Raw genomic sequence first — 15,100 nt, 5'->3', positions numbered from 1 at the left:
TTCAGTTTGAGGGCATTGATTAAAGTGTTCTATTTGGGCGATATTGAATTATGGGTGAATCGTGGGCAATTTTTGAGGCGGACAGTATGAATGATGGACAGAATAGCTTTCTTGGCAGACATTCTGAAACGCTCGTATTCCTTCTAGAGTGGCTTTCTCCATCTGGGAAGGTTGTTAGGAAGTAAAATTTTAACTTCCATAACCAACAAAGGGGAATATTATGATTGATAGGGTGCTGTTGTAACACAATCTGTGGATTATGTAAGATCACCCTTGGTGCTTTTGGTAATAAACATTGTGACACACAATTTGAAACAAAAAAGGAAAAAAAAAAAAAATGAGATTGATCGATTCTTGACCATTCTGCATTCAAAGTTAGAAGGTGTGGAAAACTACCGAGGGTAAGGAACCAGCCACTTCAGAAATGGGCTAGGTTTGCCTACCATAGATCCATCTTCCCCAGGCCTTGATCAAGTGGGAGCCTATGGACTTGGCTGGACTTTTAGATACTCTACTTCCTTCTGAGAAATTTGGTAGTTCACATCATTAGATCAATGCCTAGTTGACTATGCATGCAAATTAGAGGGTTTAAAATCCTGCATTTGGCGGCTTGCCTCTTGTAGTTTAGTTATTCCTGATGCCTCATCAGATAATTTTGGTGATTCATTTTATTTCATCATTGACTGCTGGTCTTCATGCACATTTATAGATGGTGTAAAATCCTGCATTTAATGGGTCCGTGCAATGACTTCCCATTTGCAGTTTGCATTGCTTGAGAGCTCGTCAGTTGACAATGATCTTGCAGAGTTGAAGAAAGAACTATCTGGTAACTTAAAGGTACTACCCGCCTTCTAATGGAAATGTAAAAATATCCAGTTTAGAGTTCAAACACAAACTCATGGCAGTTATTTTCTTGCTACTCATTTATATTTTGCTTCTCTGAAACTAACGACAATTATTCCATACACTTCAATTGGTTGCTAAGAGAATAAAATGGAAAAAGTTTTGGAAATTTAGATGTTGTATAGGCTCTGTGTGAAACTTGGAAAAACAAAGGGAAGGAAAGGAAAAGGAAAAGGGAAAATGAGAAAGAAAATAAAATACATATTGAATCAATTAACAAGATTTTTATTTTTCCTGTCATTAACCTTTACTTTTTCTTAATGTGCAGTTACATTTGGATAAATTTTCCTCCATCATATTTGAGATAGAAAGAATTTAATAAGATGTAAAATTGGGTTTCACATTGTTTTCTTTTCCTTGTACTTTTCTCTCGCTATACATAGTCCAAATGGTGCTTGAGTTCAAATGGTTTTCCTTTCCTCCTTTTCTCTTGTCAGCCGAATATAGGTGGTTCTCTGAATGATAAACAATAGCTTTCTATAATTGGATTTAATGTCTTCCTGTGCTCAATGTCTCTCTTTCTAAATCCCTCTCTTAATCATGCAATGATGAGAGAAGAGTATTCATTATTTTTGTCATAGAATTTGGAATCTCTCTCTCTCTCTCTACTGAAAAAAAATGAAAGTCAAGGAGTTCATTCTATCTGCTCATATTTCCCCACCCCCTTCCCCATTTCACATTTTGGCATGGTTAAACAGAAAGGAGACCTGCCTCCTGGGAGAGCTGCCGTGAGCGGTACAAACACAGCATTTCCACTCCGAGAGGCTGAGATTGAAGAGGAGCTCAATGTATTGAGGCAAAAGACACAGAATTTCTAGTGTTCCCACTTCTCATGTGCAGACTCTGGACTTCGTATTTGAATCCAGATTTTAGAAAATTATTTCCTTCCACATGGAATTCAACTTCTCTGTACAGCTGAAGGCTGAAGTTGAATTAGAAATTGTATATCTCATGTGTTTGTATTCAATATAGGTGCACTGGCAGGAGAAGATTCAAACTGGGAAGTTGAATGCTGATGTATGATATATTTGTTTTTGAATCTGCAGCAATCATCTTTTGTCCCGTAAAAAAAAAAAAAAATAATAATAGTCGTAAGCAGAGCAGTAATGGGTGTTCAAACATTTTCCAATGGGTGGAGAGTTTCAACTTGTTATGTAATCTTACTGGAAAAAACATACTAAGGGAGCATGTTAGTAGGAATAAAAAGGATTAGGAGATTGAATAACCCATTTAGATTAACTAATTAAGCAATAATCTTCATTAGATAAAGAATATTAAGGATTGGAAAATTGGAATTGCTCATTCAATTGGAAGTGCATGCTGTAGAATACATCAGAGAGTCCTGCAGACTCATTTTTTCTGCATTTGATGAGTCTACACTACCCATTTTTCTTCCTAATTAATTTGAACATTCTCTGTTCATAGTCACTCGCCAATTTGCCATTGCATACGTAACTTTTTGACTCAAACCAAACCCTAATATGTACACTTGCATATATAAAATTTTCTTGGGGGGCAGTCCAAGTTCCCAACACCAGCACTCCACACGCAGAGAGAACATATATGAAGAGTCAGTCAACTTCAATTGCTAAAATTCAAATATTCATAGCATTGACTCAAGTGCCTTGTACACAGTTTTACCTAGCTACCCCCGGGGGAAAAAGAAAATGACCTATTGTATACGGGATGGACATGGGCATTTTGGGAAGAAAAGTTGCCCTCATAGGCATGGATGACATAATGCATTTACTGGTACCCTTTCGTGTAGGGCACAGTTAAGTCACGAACAGGGGCATTTTGGAAAGAAAAAAAATTATTATGTCATTCTAGCCGTAACCCATGTTTAAATTCATCTTATATACACATGTGTATTACATATTTGCCCTCGTGGCGTGGCCTACATGCAAAGCATGACCTATTCAGTAAAAATCTCCATTGAGCAGCTTGGTCAAATCACCGAAGTCCAAACTTTCCCATTCAAATTCAAACATGCACAATGTAAAGCCAAGCACGCAGATCACCCAAAAACCCCTATAAAAACCTCAGACAGGCACTTCATTTTGCATCGACTCTTCCATCCAGTAAACACTAACTAAACCCTAGCCTCTCCTATTCTGTTTATATAAATCTACTTGATCTAAGATTGATTGAAGCATTTTTTGATCCAAGGGCAATATTGCAAAGATGGGTTTTGGGCAGTTTAGAAGGAGCAGTGTGGTTTTGGTCATGGTTGTGGTCATAATAGTGGTGGGCATTTTGAGCCAAGTTGGGGTGGAGGCAACGAGCAGGGGGTTGCCGGTGTCGGGGAAGTTCGCCGGCGACCACCTAGCTGAGACGACGACATCGTACCCGTGGGATTACGAGAAGGCAAGAGAGGCAGTGGCTGGCTGGTTTCAGAGTTTGGCCTCCGGACCTAGCCCCAAGGGCCCTGGAAACTGATCGATTCACATTGTATATGCGTGCATGTATGCAAGAAAGTTGCCGGCGGATCACAAAATTGAAGTACACTTATACATACTAATGAAGAAAAATCATATATTGTTTTTTTTTCTTTAAAATTTTTTATTCGTTTTATTTTAATGAGAGCTCATTCATTAATGAAGCATATACTGTATAACCTTTGAAAAAGAAAAGGAATATTGTTATTTTGTTTGTATCCACTTACATGAAAATGTTGTAATTCGTAAATAAATAATAATGTTCTTTAATATATATTTTTATCTATGTATCCTCCAAAAAAAGAAAGAAAAAATTGCTTAAAGCACTCTTATTAATCGCTAAAAAGGAATTTAAGGATAGATCCTGCTTTAAACATATTCACCTTATGAAATAATTAGAGTATTTATAAGCCCTAATGACTTAATTGATTTAATATGTAAAGAGACTTCTTAAAAAAAGATACCAATAATTTTATGTCACAAATTTTCTATCATATTTCTTGAATTATAAGTTTAACGTATCGATCATTGACATTAATTATATATTTTTTTTCTTCCCTTAGACTACTAAAATATACGATTTGACGACATTCAAATCCATTTTTCCAACAATGTGGTAGGAGTATATCATTTTTAAATGTATTTTTCAATTGACCTTTTTGTTTAGTTAATGCGTACTTGGCCTATCATTAAGCAGTGTCTATATACAAATCGAACAAATTGATTAATTACATAATTACATAATTCATATTCCTTTGCAGGTACTAATTTAATTTCTTCTCCTAAATCTCTTAAATTATCCTAATTGCCATGTGATGATATTATATTTCAATTGGTAATAAAATAATATTGAATATTAATATATTAAAACGTGTCCTTATATTAATAATTTAATTTATATTATCTTGTCATGAGTGCAAACTTTACTAGCAAAACGAACATGATCTTACTGTGTATATTTGTATTTGTATTTTGGATAAAAGATGCGCACCTCTCTTGAGATTTGGTAAAAAGATATAAACATTTACTGAGATTTCAAAAATGTCATAAATCTCCCCAAAGAAAAAATATTTTTTTTTTAAAAAATACAAGTTGCTAGCTTTGCTGTAATCCCATGAGGGGGGTGAATTGGTATTTTAAAATTTATCCCCTAGGTCAATTCACTAACAGCAGTATTATACAAGTCTAAGGTCAATCTAATGCGTGTAAAATAAATCAGTATATATTTTTAGCGAAAATTAAACTGCACTAGAAATTTAGCCAAGCATGCATAATAAAGCAGTAAAGAGGGCAACATAAAAAATGTTATCGAGGTTCAGCAAAATGCTTACGTCCCCGCCTTGGCTAACAAGCACAAAGATTAAACTATCAGCTCACTTAGCGGGTGGAGCGGCACCTAATACAACCAAGTCAATTAACCCAGGGCTGACCTCAACCTTTACAAATAATCCTTCCCGGACTGGATTACCGCCCCCTCAGGCCATGCCTGGAATACAATAGTATTTCTCAATAATAAACTGGGTACAATGATTATGCTTCTCAATCAAGCAGATATGTACCAAATGTAATCAATCAACCACACATCAACAGTATAGGAAATTGTAAGCTCGGTGATGTGATTTTGTGTAAGCAAACATTCAGTAATGTATAATCACAAATATGCTCAAGAGTGTTCTAGCAAGCTATTTTTTTGAAACAAGATATAATAAATCTCAATAATAGATTAGAGTTTCAAAGATGCTGATCCAATATTCAAACTAAATCAAAATATTTTCCTCAATGAAATAAGCACAGGAGTTGTTTGAAAAATATAGCTTGTAAATTATTTGGCACACCAAAAATATAAGCCTAATGAATCTTGCAATCCAAATGCAAAGACCCACTAAGCTGTAGGAATTTTTCCCAACCCAAGATTTATTGATAAAATCAAAGGGAAAAATTCTTTACTCAACCCTCTAATAAAAATCACAAGCATAAAGCAAGTGAGGTTTCTAACAATTTAGAATGATAAATAAAACACTCACAATGTAAGATTTCTCAATGGAATGAAGGTATTTGTGTGTTATGAACTTAGTAGGAGAGAATAAGAATATGAAATTTTCAGAGGATTTCTCACTAATCAATTTACTAATTTCTTACTAATTCTTACAAATGAAGCCCTATATATAGAAGTAGGCTAAATTATGACCGTTAGGGACATAGAGGTCTTTATTAAAATTTTTTTAAAATCGTTTAATGAAATTAACCTCATTTAACCATCTTTAACCTTGGTAAAAATAAAACAATCCGAGAGTTTTCGGGTGCCCGATCTAAGGTTTGGTAGCCCGAATAGAGATAATGAAAAAAAGTAACTTTTTAAAGTTCAATCGCCTGAGCATGGGTTTGGTTGGTAGAACCAAGGCGATTCTTACACTGTTCGAGATTCGGGTGCCCCGTATACAATTCAGTTTACCGAACTCATGTGTTCGGTCGCCGAGGCTATTTTGAACTTATAAGTTCGGGCTGCCGAGTTGTTGGGAAAGGTCAGATCAGCGGTTCGGTTGACCATAGACGATACGTGTATTTTGGTTCGATTTGCCGAACTCAAGTCAACATGTTGACCGGTCTACGGTTCGGGCGCCCGAGGTGTTTTGAACACCAAGGGTTTGGTCGCCCAATGTCACGGTCCGATTATTTTCACACCGTTGTGCGGCGCTAGTTAAAACATTCTTGCTTAACTAGCTAGCCTATCGTTCACCAACATTCATCCACGAAGTACTTTCATTAACATTCATTCAGATAGCAGCGGAAATAGTAATCAATTCATGAAAGTCGTGGCAAGCAAGCAGTAAACATTGAAGCAAATGTAATTCATTAACAAATCCTCCATTGACATGTTGTACTTAGCGAGGGAGGCAAGTAGGCTAAGCACGTTGACAATTGCTAGTGAGTTTTACAATGATTGATGAACACTCACCCTCCCCTAAAGAGGTTTTTATGTAATTATCATCCTGGCACTAGGAAACATCAAAGTGACTGAGGAGTCATACTGCCTTATTTGGCTTACAAAGACTCTACTAGTAGAAAATAACCTACACTAGTATTTACATGATGGAAACCCATCCTAAGCACACGAGATAAACGGTCACAGGCAAGCATAATGCCCTGAACAAGCTTAGCTCGTGACATTCTCCCCCACTTATGTGGTTGACGTCCTCGTAGACTTTTGGCAGTAGGTACACTTCAAATTTGTCCACGAACGGTTAAATATCTTCCGTAGAAATCTAGCTGATTTCTTTGTCATCAAGGCATTACCACTTCACTAGGAACTTTTGCCGCTTCTTCCTTGTGGATATGAACTTTCTATTTGCAAGGATCTCTTCAACTTCATGTCTGTCAAGTTGCACTGTCTTCAACTCTGCGCTGTTTGATTGACTTCTGCCCAGGTCGTTGGGGTTGGCGTTGAATGGCTTGAGGCAGTTGACATGAAACTGCGGTCTTCTCTCCCGATCTGCCCACTTCTTCATCTGCTTAGAAGCTTTCTCTAGATAGGCTTGGGCAAACTCTGCATTCAGTCTCCATTCTTTGGTGAAGATACACACCTTGGGACTCCTTCATCTATACGGCTCGCCCACTGTGTGAGGTAACAGCGGTAGCTGGCCTGTAACAAGCTCTAAAGGGCTCTTGTTGGTTGTTGAGCGCCTTTGGGTGTTGCCACAGAATGGAGCCACATCTAGTAATTGCACGCCATTCTTCTGGTTGTCATTGAAAAAATGGCACAAGTACTCATCTAGAAGCTCCCTGAATCTCTTCATTTGTTCGTCTGTCTGTCGGTGATAACTCGAAGAGATGTTAAGATGTGACCTGAATATCTTGAAAAACTTTGTTAAGAAGTTGTCAGTGAACATTAAATCTTGGTCACAAATAATAACTTGGGGAAAACCCCAATATCTCACAAAAGTCTTAAGGAACAATTGTGTCGTCCCCTCTGCCGAACAATACTTTGGTGCGGCTATGAAAGTACCATACTTCTTCCACTCCCCCTTGTCTTGTTGGCAAATGAGACAAGTTTTGGTATAATCGACCACATCATCCCACGTGTGCGACCAATAATACCTCCTCAGTAGTCCTGTCATTGGAGTCATTCTCCGCGAATACCCCTTAACGAACTTCCTGCAGTATCTAGTAAGTTCAAGAAAGGAACGCAACTCCTTCACTGTCGTGGGGATCTTCTGTTCTTGAATCATCCTTATACGACCTTATTCAACCACTTGACCAAGGAATTTGTTACTCCGTCGAGCGAAAGAGAAATTCTCCTTCTTCACATCCAGACTGTTTCCCCTCAGCCTGTCGAACACCTTTCGTAGATGCTCTTCATGTTTCCTCTGAAACAACACCGATGCTCTCAACGGTGTTTTGGAAGGGCGAACACATCCCGCTTCCAATTCATGAAGTTGCTTCCTGAACTCTACTATCTCTCGAGGCGCAATCCGACATGGCCCTTTAGCAGGTGGTTTCACTCCTGAAAACAACTTGATCTCTTACTCCACAGTCCGTTGTGAAGGCAAATTTTGAGTCAGCTTATCCGGCAACACCTCCTTATCCTCACCCAACACCGCTTGGATGGTCGTAGGCTCCAGCTCTTGGCCTACTTCTTTGTCTACCACCACCGTGGCTAGACGTGTCTACTCACCCTTACCCAATCCTTTATTGAGTTGTATGACTAAAAGGGACTTCCCATCGTCTCCTTTCATTGCAATGACTTGCACCATGCATGAGTGATCTCCCATCAGACACAGGGAACCAGCCAAAGGCATTAGCACTACCCTCGTCCCCCTTAGGAACTCCATTCCTAGAATGATTGGAAAGTCATCCAATGGCACCGCTATGAAATTCGCATGACCTTTCCACTGTCCAAGCTTTACAGCCACTTGCTTGGCTACTCCCAGAGTAGGCTGGGCTACAGAGTTAACTGCTTTAATGTGTCCTGTATCCTTCTCTAAGGATAAGTTGAGTCTCCATGCTTCCAATTGCGAAACAAAATTATGAGTAGCCCTTGTGTCCACCATAGCACGAGTACTCTTCCTATTTATCCTCAAGTCCACAAACATTAACCCTTTTGCTCGTGTAACTTTTGGTGTTTTTTCCTGCTTTTCCAATGCGTTCACCAACTGCACTGAACCCACCCTGGGGACATGATCCTCTTCCCCTTCGTCTTCCACTGCCTGCTCTGCAATAGAAGCCTATAAAGCATTAAATGATGCTTTGTGAGGGCACTCAAAAACTCTATGAGGACTTCGACACAAGAAACACTCAAGTTTACCCTCTCCCTTGGGTGTGTTGAACCCTTGAGACGACGAAACTTCCTTTGAGATTGATGATTTAGAGTCAAATCCCCCACTCTTGGGTTTGCCATTCTTGAAAGACTTTTCACTGTTTTCCTCTCTGCCAAACTGTTTGGACGAAGCGGTATCATCACCAGCGTAGTTAGTCAAGCGTTCTGCAGCCGCTTGTGCAGTTGACAAGTCTTGAACCCTTTGCCTATGAAGTTTAGTTCTTGCCCACGGTTTCATCCCCTCAAGAAAATAGAACAACTTGTCCTTCTCCGACATATCTCGAATATCCAACATTAAAGTAGAAAACTATTTCACATATTCACTGATCGACTCCGTATGCTTGAGATCTCTCAGTTTTCTCCTTACATTATATTCAACATTCTCAGGAAAGAATTGGGCCTTGATCTCTCTCTTCAAGTCTTCCCAACTATCAATTACACAGCTTCCATTTTCAATTTCTTTGTACTTGGTACGCCATTACAGTTTGGCATCACCAATCAAGTACATGGTTGCAGTATCCACCCTTTCCTGTTCTGAGGCCATCCTCACAACACGAAAGTACTGCTCCACATCAAAAAAGAAGTTCTATAACTCCTTGGCATCTCGGGCACCCCCATATGTCTTAGGTTCTGGCACCTTGGTCTTGCTAACTCCCGGAGTGTTGGAGTTCCCTATAGCAAGAACCATCACATTCATCTTTGCATCTAGATCTGCCATCTGGGCTTGCAAAGTTTCAACTGTGTGGCGAAAGTCCTTTGACATGTCACCTATCAAGCCTGATTGACTTTTTTGTGATCCCATCACCTCATCAACAAGTTCTCTCATCTAGGCCATCTCCGCGGTCATAGTGCTGGTTGTTGTCTCAACCTATGCTTCCAGCGCGCTGATCCTCTCAGCAGTGTTTGGTGCCATGGTCACTTACCAAAGCTTCCCAAATTCAACAATGAAGGCAATCGAATTCACGTAGCAACTCAACCTTGGGCTCTCACCAAGTGTCACCGACTTGGCTCTGATACCAAATGTCATGGTCCGACTATTTTCACACCGTTGTGAAGGGCTGTGCGACGCTAGTTAAAGCACTCTTGCTTAACTAGCCAGCCTATCGTTTACCAACATTCATCCACGAAGTACTTTCATTAACATTCATTCAGATAGCAGCAGAAACAGTAATCAATTCATGAAAGTCGTGGCAAGCAAGCAGTAAACATTGAAGCAAACGTAATTCATTAACAAATCCTTCGTTGACATATTATACTTAGCGAGTGAGGCAAGTAGGCTAAGCACGTTGACAATTGCTAGTGAGTTTTACAATGATTGATGAACACTCACCCTCCCCTAAAGAGGTTTTTATGTAATTATCATCCTGGCACTAGGAAACATCAAAGTGACCGAGGAGTCATACTGCCTTATTTGGCTTACAAAGACTCTACTAGCAAAAAATAACCTTACACTAGTATTTACATGATGGAAACCCATCCTAAGCACACGAGATAAGCGGTCACAGACAAGCATAATGCCCTGAACAAGCTTAGCTCATGACACTCGACCTCTCACAAATTTTGCCTATTAATTCCAATTTATTTCAATTGATTCCCCTGATAATGTAAGTGATTATGGTGACTATTTGGTGCATTTGTGTAGGGACCTAAGGGTTTTATAAGGTCTTTGAGCTTTACAATATCTTACATGCATGGCATGCAGAGATTATTACAGACATTTTTCCTATAATTACTATTACAGACCTGAATAGAATAATAATATAAATTACAACAAAAGAATATCTTCAGGGTCTTTAGACTTTACTTAATGTGTTATCAATTGATCTGCTAATATATACCTGCACATAAATTGGATAGCCATCAAATACTTGAGTATTTGTCATTATCAAAATCGGGTATGACCTATGAGGTCAACACAAGAAGAAGTTTGTGTCTCTTTGTCAAATTTCAGGAGAGGTTTTTAAAAATTTTAAAATTTCAGAGTAAGTCCTTGATATGTTTGAAATCTCAAAGGAGGCAATTGTCTCTTTATCAAACATCAAGAAAAATCAAATGTCTTTTGCTTTTGTAAAAATTGTTAATTGTTACCTCATTCTTGACTATATATATAATTTTTTTAAACATTAATAATTCATATTTTATAATTCAAATTATAGGATGGATATTAATTACATAAAACCTCATTATTATAATTTCTTGATGACATTATCGTCACATTCTTGAATAACAAAGTTATCTCATTTTTCATTTAAAGAGATCTATCCTAATTTCAATAGATCCAATTATATTCTTTAATATATGGCTTTTATAAAAATGCCTTGCTTACATTATTTAAAGACACAAATACACACTTCGTTGCATAAAATACAATAGCACTCTTAATTAATACATAGTTTAACATATTCAAAAACTTCGCCTATGAACCAAACGTGCAAGGTATCTTGGTGATCCTTGTGGCTCTTTGTGAGCTCGGTAAGGATTTGTTCCTAAGTGTAGGGTTTGGTACCCGAGTTGTCAGGCTTGCTCCACTGGTGAAGGAGTATTCATAGGGGATTGTGGAATCCTTGGCTTGGTGCTAAAGCGTGGACGTAGGCTTGGTGCCGAATCGCGTTAAATCTCCGGTGTTAAGCTTTCTCTCCATTCACTCTTTATTTTATCTTGTGCATAATTTATATTTATATTGTGATATAATTTCTTGTATCTTACCAAGAGTTTTTATTTTGTATAAAAATACGTATTCCGCGAATAGAATCCATTTACCCTCCCTTTGGACTATTCTCCCGGCTGGGATGTTTAACGAATATAATTTTCCTTCAAGAAACTAAGTGAGTGGGGGAGAAAGTTAGAGAAATTGTTAAATCAGGATTTAAATTTTGGTCCATTGGAAAACAAAAAACAAGAATGGAGTAGGAATTATTGTAGACAAAAACTTAAAAGATAATGTTGTTGATGTAAACATAGCAAGAGATAGAATTATAGAAATCAAGATGATATTATGTCAAGAGATAATAAATATTATTAGTACTTATGTTCCTTAAGTAGGTTTAGTAAAAAATCTTGAGAGACAATTTTGGGAAGATATATATAGTATTATACAAGGCATGTAGTGACCCGAAGAATAATAGCATTTTAAATATTAGAGGGAGAGAAAATAGAAACAGAAACAGAAGGAGGCCGTAGACGCGTTCGTCGACGACATTGCATTTTGGAGATAATATTAAATAATAATAATTTCAAGGAAATTGCTCAACTTTGTCGACGAACAAAGGGTCTCGTCGACGAAGGTCTTCAGAATTTCATCGACGAACACAGGGCTTCGTCGACGAGAAAATACCGAGAGGCAGTTCGGGCTGCTCTGAATTTCGTCGACGAACACAGGGCCTCGTCGACGAATTTTGTGAAGGGCTCGTCGACGAACACATGGTCTTGTCGACGAACCTGACCCTATAAATAGTGGAAACCAGGGATTTTATCACATTTCTCTCGCCGCTCTCTCTCTCCTCTCTCTCCCTTTTCTCTTCATTTCCAGCCCCACCAGTAGCCGGATCGACGATCCGAAGCTACCACGGCGCTCCTAGCGGAGTTCTCTACGCATCTACAGGAGCGAATCGTCGGGAAATCGGAGTTGGAAATCATCCTAAATTCAGGGTAAGGCCTTTTAGTCTCATTTTGGCCTTGTGGTAGCTATAGGAAATGATATAGGCAGAAAAATACTGATGTTTAGTTTTGAAAAATATTGGTTTCAGGTTGTTTTGTAGAAGGCCCTACGGGTGTTAGGCTTGTATTCCCTAGGGGCTTTTCAAAGTTAAGGTAAGGGAAATATGTTATGTTAGGAAATTTCTAAATATTATACAGTGTATTTATTTACGAAAATTATGTATTAAAGTATGGTGTGACTTCTGAATATGTATGTAGTGCGGGGATATGTTTTACGAATTGTAGTTTCATGATTTTTATGAATTTCAGTACCATGATTTTACGGATTTAAATACTATGATTATGTGAACTTCGGTACCATGATTTTACGGATTTTAATACCATGTTTATACAAATCTCAGCACCATGATTATACGAATTCCAGTATTACGAATATGCAGTTCCATGTTATGATTATTCAGATTTTAGTACGTTATGCAGCATCATGGTTATTTCAATACTTCAGAATCATGGTAAATCAGATAGATATGTATATAGAAATATATTATACGATATCAGACCCTGTTGGACTTGCAGCTACAGAGCATGGTACCGTTGCTACAGATACTATGTTACTTTATGAGTGCAACCACCTATTCAGATAATACGTGGTACGGTTGACCACCTAGGCCCTTGAAGAGGTTAGGCTCCCCATCCAGATATGGGTTGAGGTGGGCAGGTCGACTGACGGAGTTCAGTGATTTATTCCTGGTTGGCCAGCCAGGGTAAATCCAGCCTACGGGCCGCACAACCTCGTCATGAAGGGCATGTCATGATACAGATAGTCACAGGGAACAGTTTCAGTTATTATTACATACGTACCGATTTATAAAAACAGGGATCCTACTATATACACTAGAAGTATTTTGAAGTATAACCATAATACTGATATGTTAAGCAATAGGGAAAAGGGGTGGTGTGCTTTATTATTTGTATTGTACTTTTGTACTCAGTTATTCATGTTTATATGAAACAGATTTCATGATATATAGTAGCTCATTTGCCACACACTAGTAATAGCATATTTTCTCTTACTGAGCGTTGGCTCATCCCAGTGTTGAAATATTTTTCAGGTGATTCGGGTAGGCAAGCAGATCAGGATCGCAAATAGAGGGCGTCTGTAGTGCCCCATTAGAGAGTGAGTATCATTTTTGGGAATGATTTTGTGTAGCCCTAGCTAGTTGAGGGCATTTTTGGGGATACAGTTATGTTGTATATATTGCAAAACATTTTAGAACTTTGGTATTGAATGTAATAGTTTAGGTTATGTTTATATGATTCTGCTTATCGCTGTTTAGGTTAACACGATGGTATTAGAGTATGTTAATTGCTATTATGGGGGAAAAAAGAAGTCAATTAATTAAGCAGGTCGTTACAAGGCATACTAAGGATTGAGAAAATATTTATTGGTGGAGATTTGAATGAACATGTTGGAACGAATAATAAAAGTTATGAGAGAATACATAGATGATATCCATGGAGAAAAAAATGACCCTGGGGAGATGATTCACTATGTCATATGATTCTAGTATAATGAATACTTGCTTTCAGAAGAGAGAAAAACACTTAATAACATTTAAAAGTGGTCAAAATAGAAGTCAAATAGATTTTTTAAACTAGGCGGGTAGATTATTTATCATGTAAGGATTGTAAAGTTATTCTAGGAGAAAACCTAAACACACAACATATAGTTTTAGTATTTTATATATATATATATATATATATATATATATATATATATATATACATGTTAAAAATGGAATAAAAAGAATAAAATAAACTAGCGTAAGAGAACTAGGTAGTGGAACCTAAAGAGAAAAAATATAATAAAATTTAAAGATAAAATGATCAAAGATGAAGATTGGACTATAGAGGATGTGATAGATATAAATACTCTTTGGAGTAGATTAGCTAACTCTATTAAAAAGATAGTAAAAGAGATTTTAGGTGAATCAATGGGAAGATTCTTAAATAACAAACAAAGTTGGTGGTGGGATAAAGATGTCCAAAAGATTGTAAAGACAAAAAGAATTTGATATAAAATGTGACAAAAATGTAAAAACATGGATAGCTTTGAAAAGTATAAGGAGCGAGAAAATATGCAAAAAATGCCGTTAGTGACATATCATTTAATAGTTTATATGATAAATTAGATACAAAAAAGGGAAAAGATATATTAAACTTGTTAAAACTAGAGAACGGAAGAGTAAAGACTTAGAAAATGTAAAATGTATAAAAAGTGAGGTTGATATTGTCTTGGTTAAGGACAAAGACATTAAAGAAAGATGGCGAAGTTGCTTTAATAAGTTGTTTAATGAAAACCAAATAGAAGACTTAAACTTAGATTTGAAATATGAGAAAAAAAATAAAAATATGAAATTTACTCACAAAATTAGAGTTAACAAAGTTAAGTTTGCACTAAAAATGATAAAAAAAAAAAAATGAGAAAGCTATATGACCAGATAACATCCCAATATAAGTTTGGAAATGCTTAGGTGATAACGAAATTATATGGTTAACTAGTTTATTTAATACAATTATAAAAACTAAGAAAATGTCAGATGAATGGAGGAAAAACACTTTAATACCTATATACAAAAATAAATGAGATATTCAAAATTGTAATAACCATCGTACGTGGAATTAAACTTATGAGTCATATGATCAAACAATGGGAAATTATAGTTGAACAAAGATTAAGGTTAGAAATGAAAGTATCAGAAAATTAATTTGGTTTTATGCCTGGGAG

At 37.1% G+C, this 15,100-nt stretch overlaps 1 long non-coding RNA gene across 1 annotated transcript; it reads left to right on the top strand.

The window, feature by feature from the left end:
- The first annotated feature begins 760 nt into the window (after nucleotides 1-760).
- On the top strand, nucleotides 761-1,923 carry LOC131150931 (uncharacterized). The gene is made up of 2 exons (XR_009135639.1): nucleotides 761-837; nucleotides 1,602-1,923. It is a non-coding gene; the product is annotated as an uncharacterized LOC131150931 (long non-coding RNA).
- Nucleotides 1,924-15,100: the final 13,177 nt, after the last annotated feature.

The sequence above is a fragment of the Malania oleifera genome, chromosome 3 (assembly GCF_029873635.1).
Source record: "Malania oleifera isolate guangnan ecotype guangnan chromosome 3, ASM2987363v1, whole genome shotgun sequence".
Taxonomy (NCBI): domain Eukaryota; kingdom Viridiplantae; phylum Streptophyta; class Magnoliopsida; order Santalales; family Ximeniaceae; genus Malania; species Malania oleifera.
Note: the sequence above shows the minus strand (reverse complement) of the source record. Positions and strands in the feature narration are given on the sequence as shown.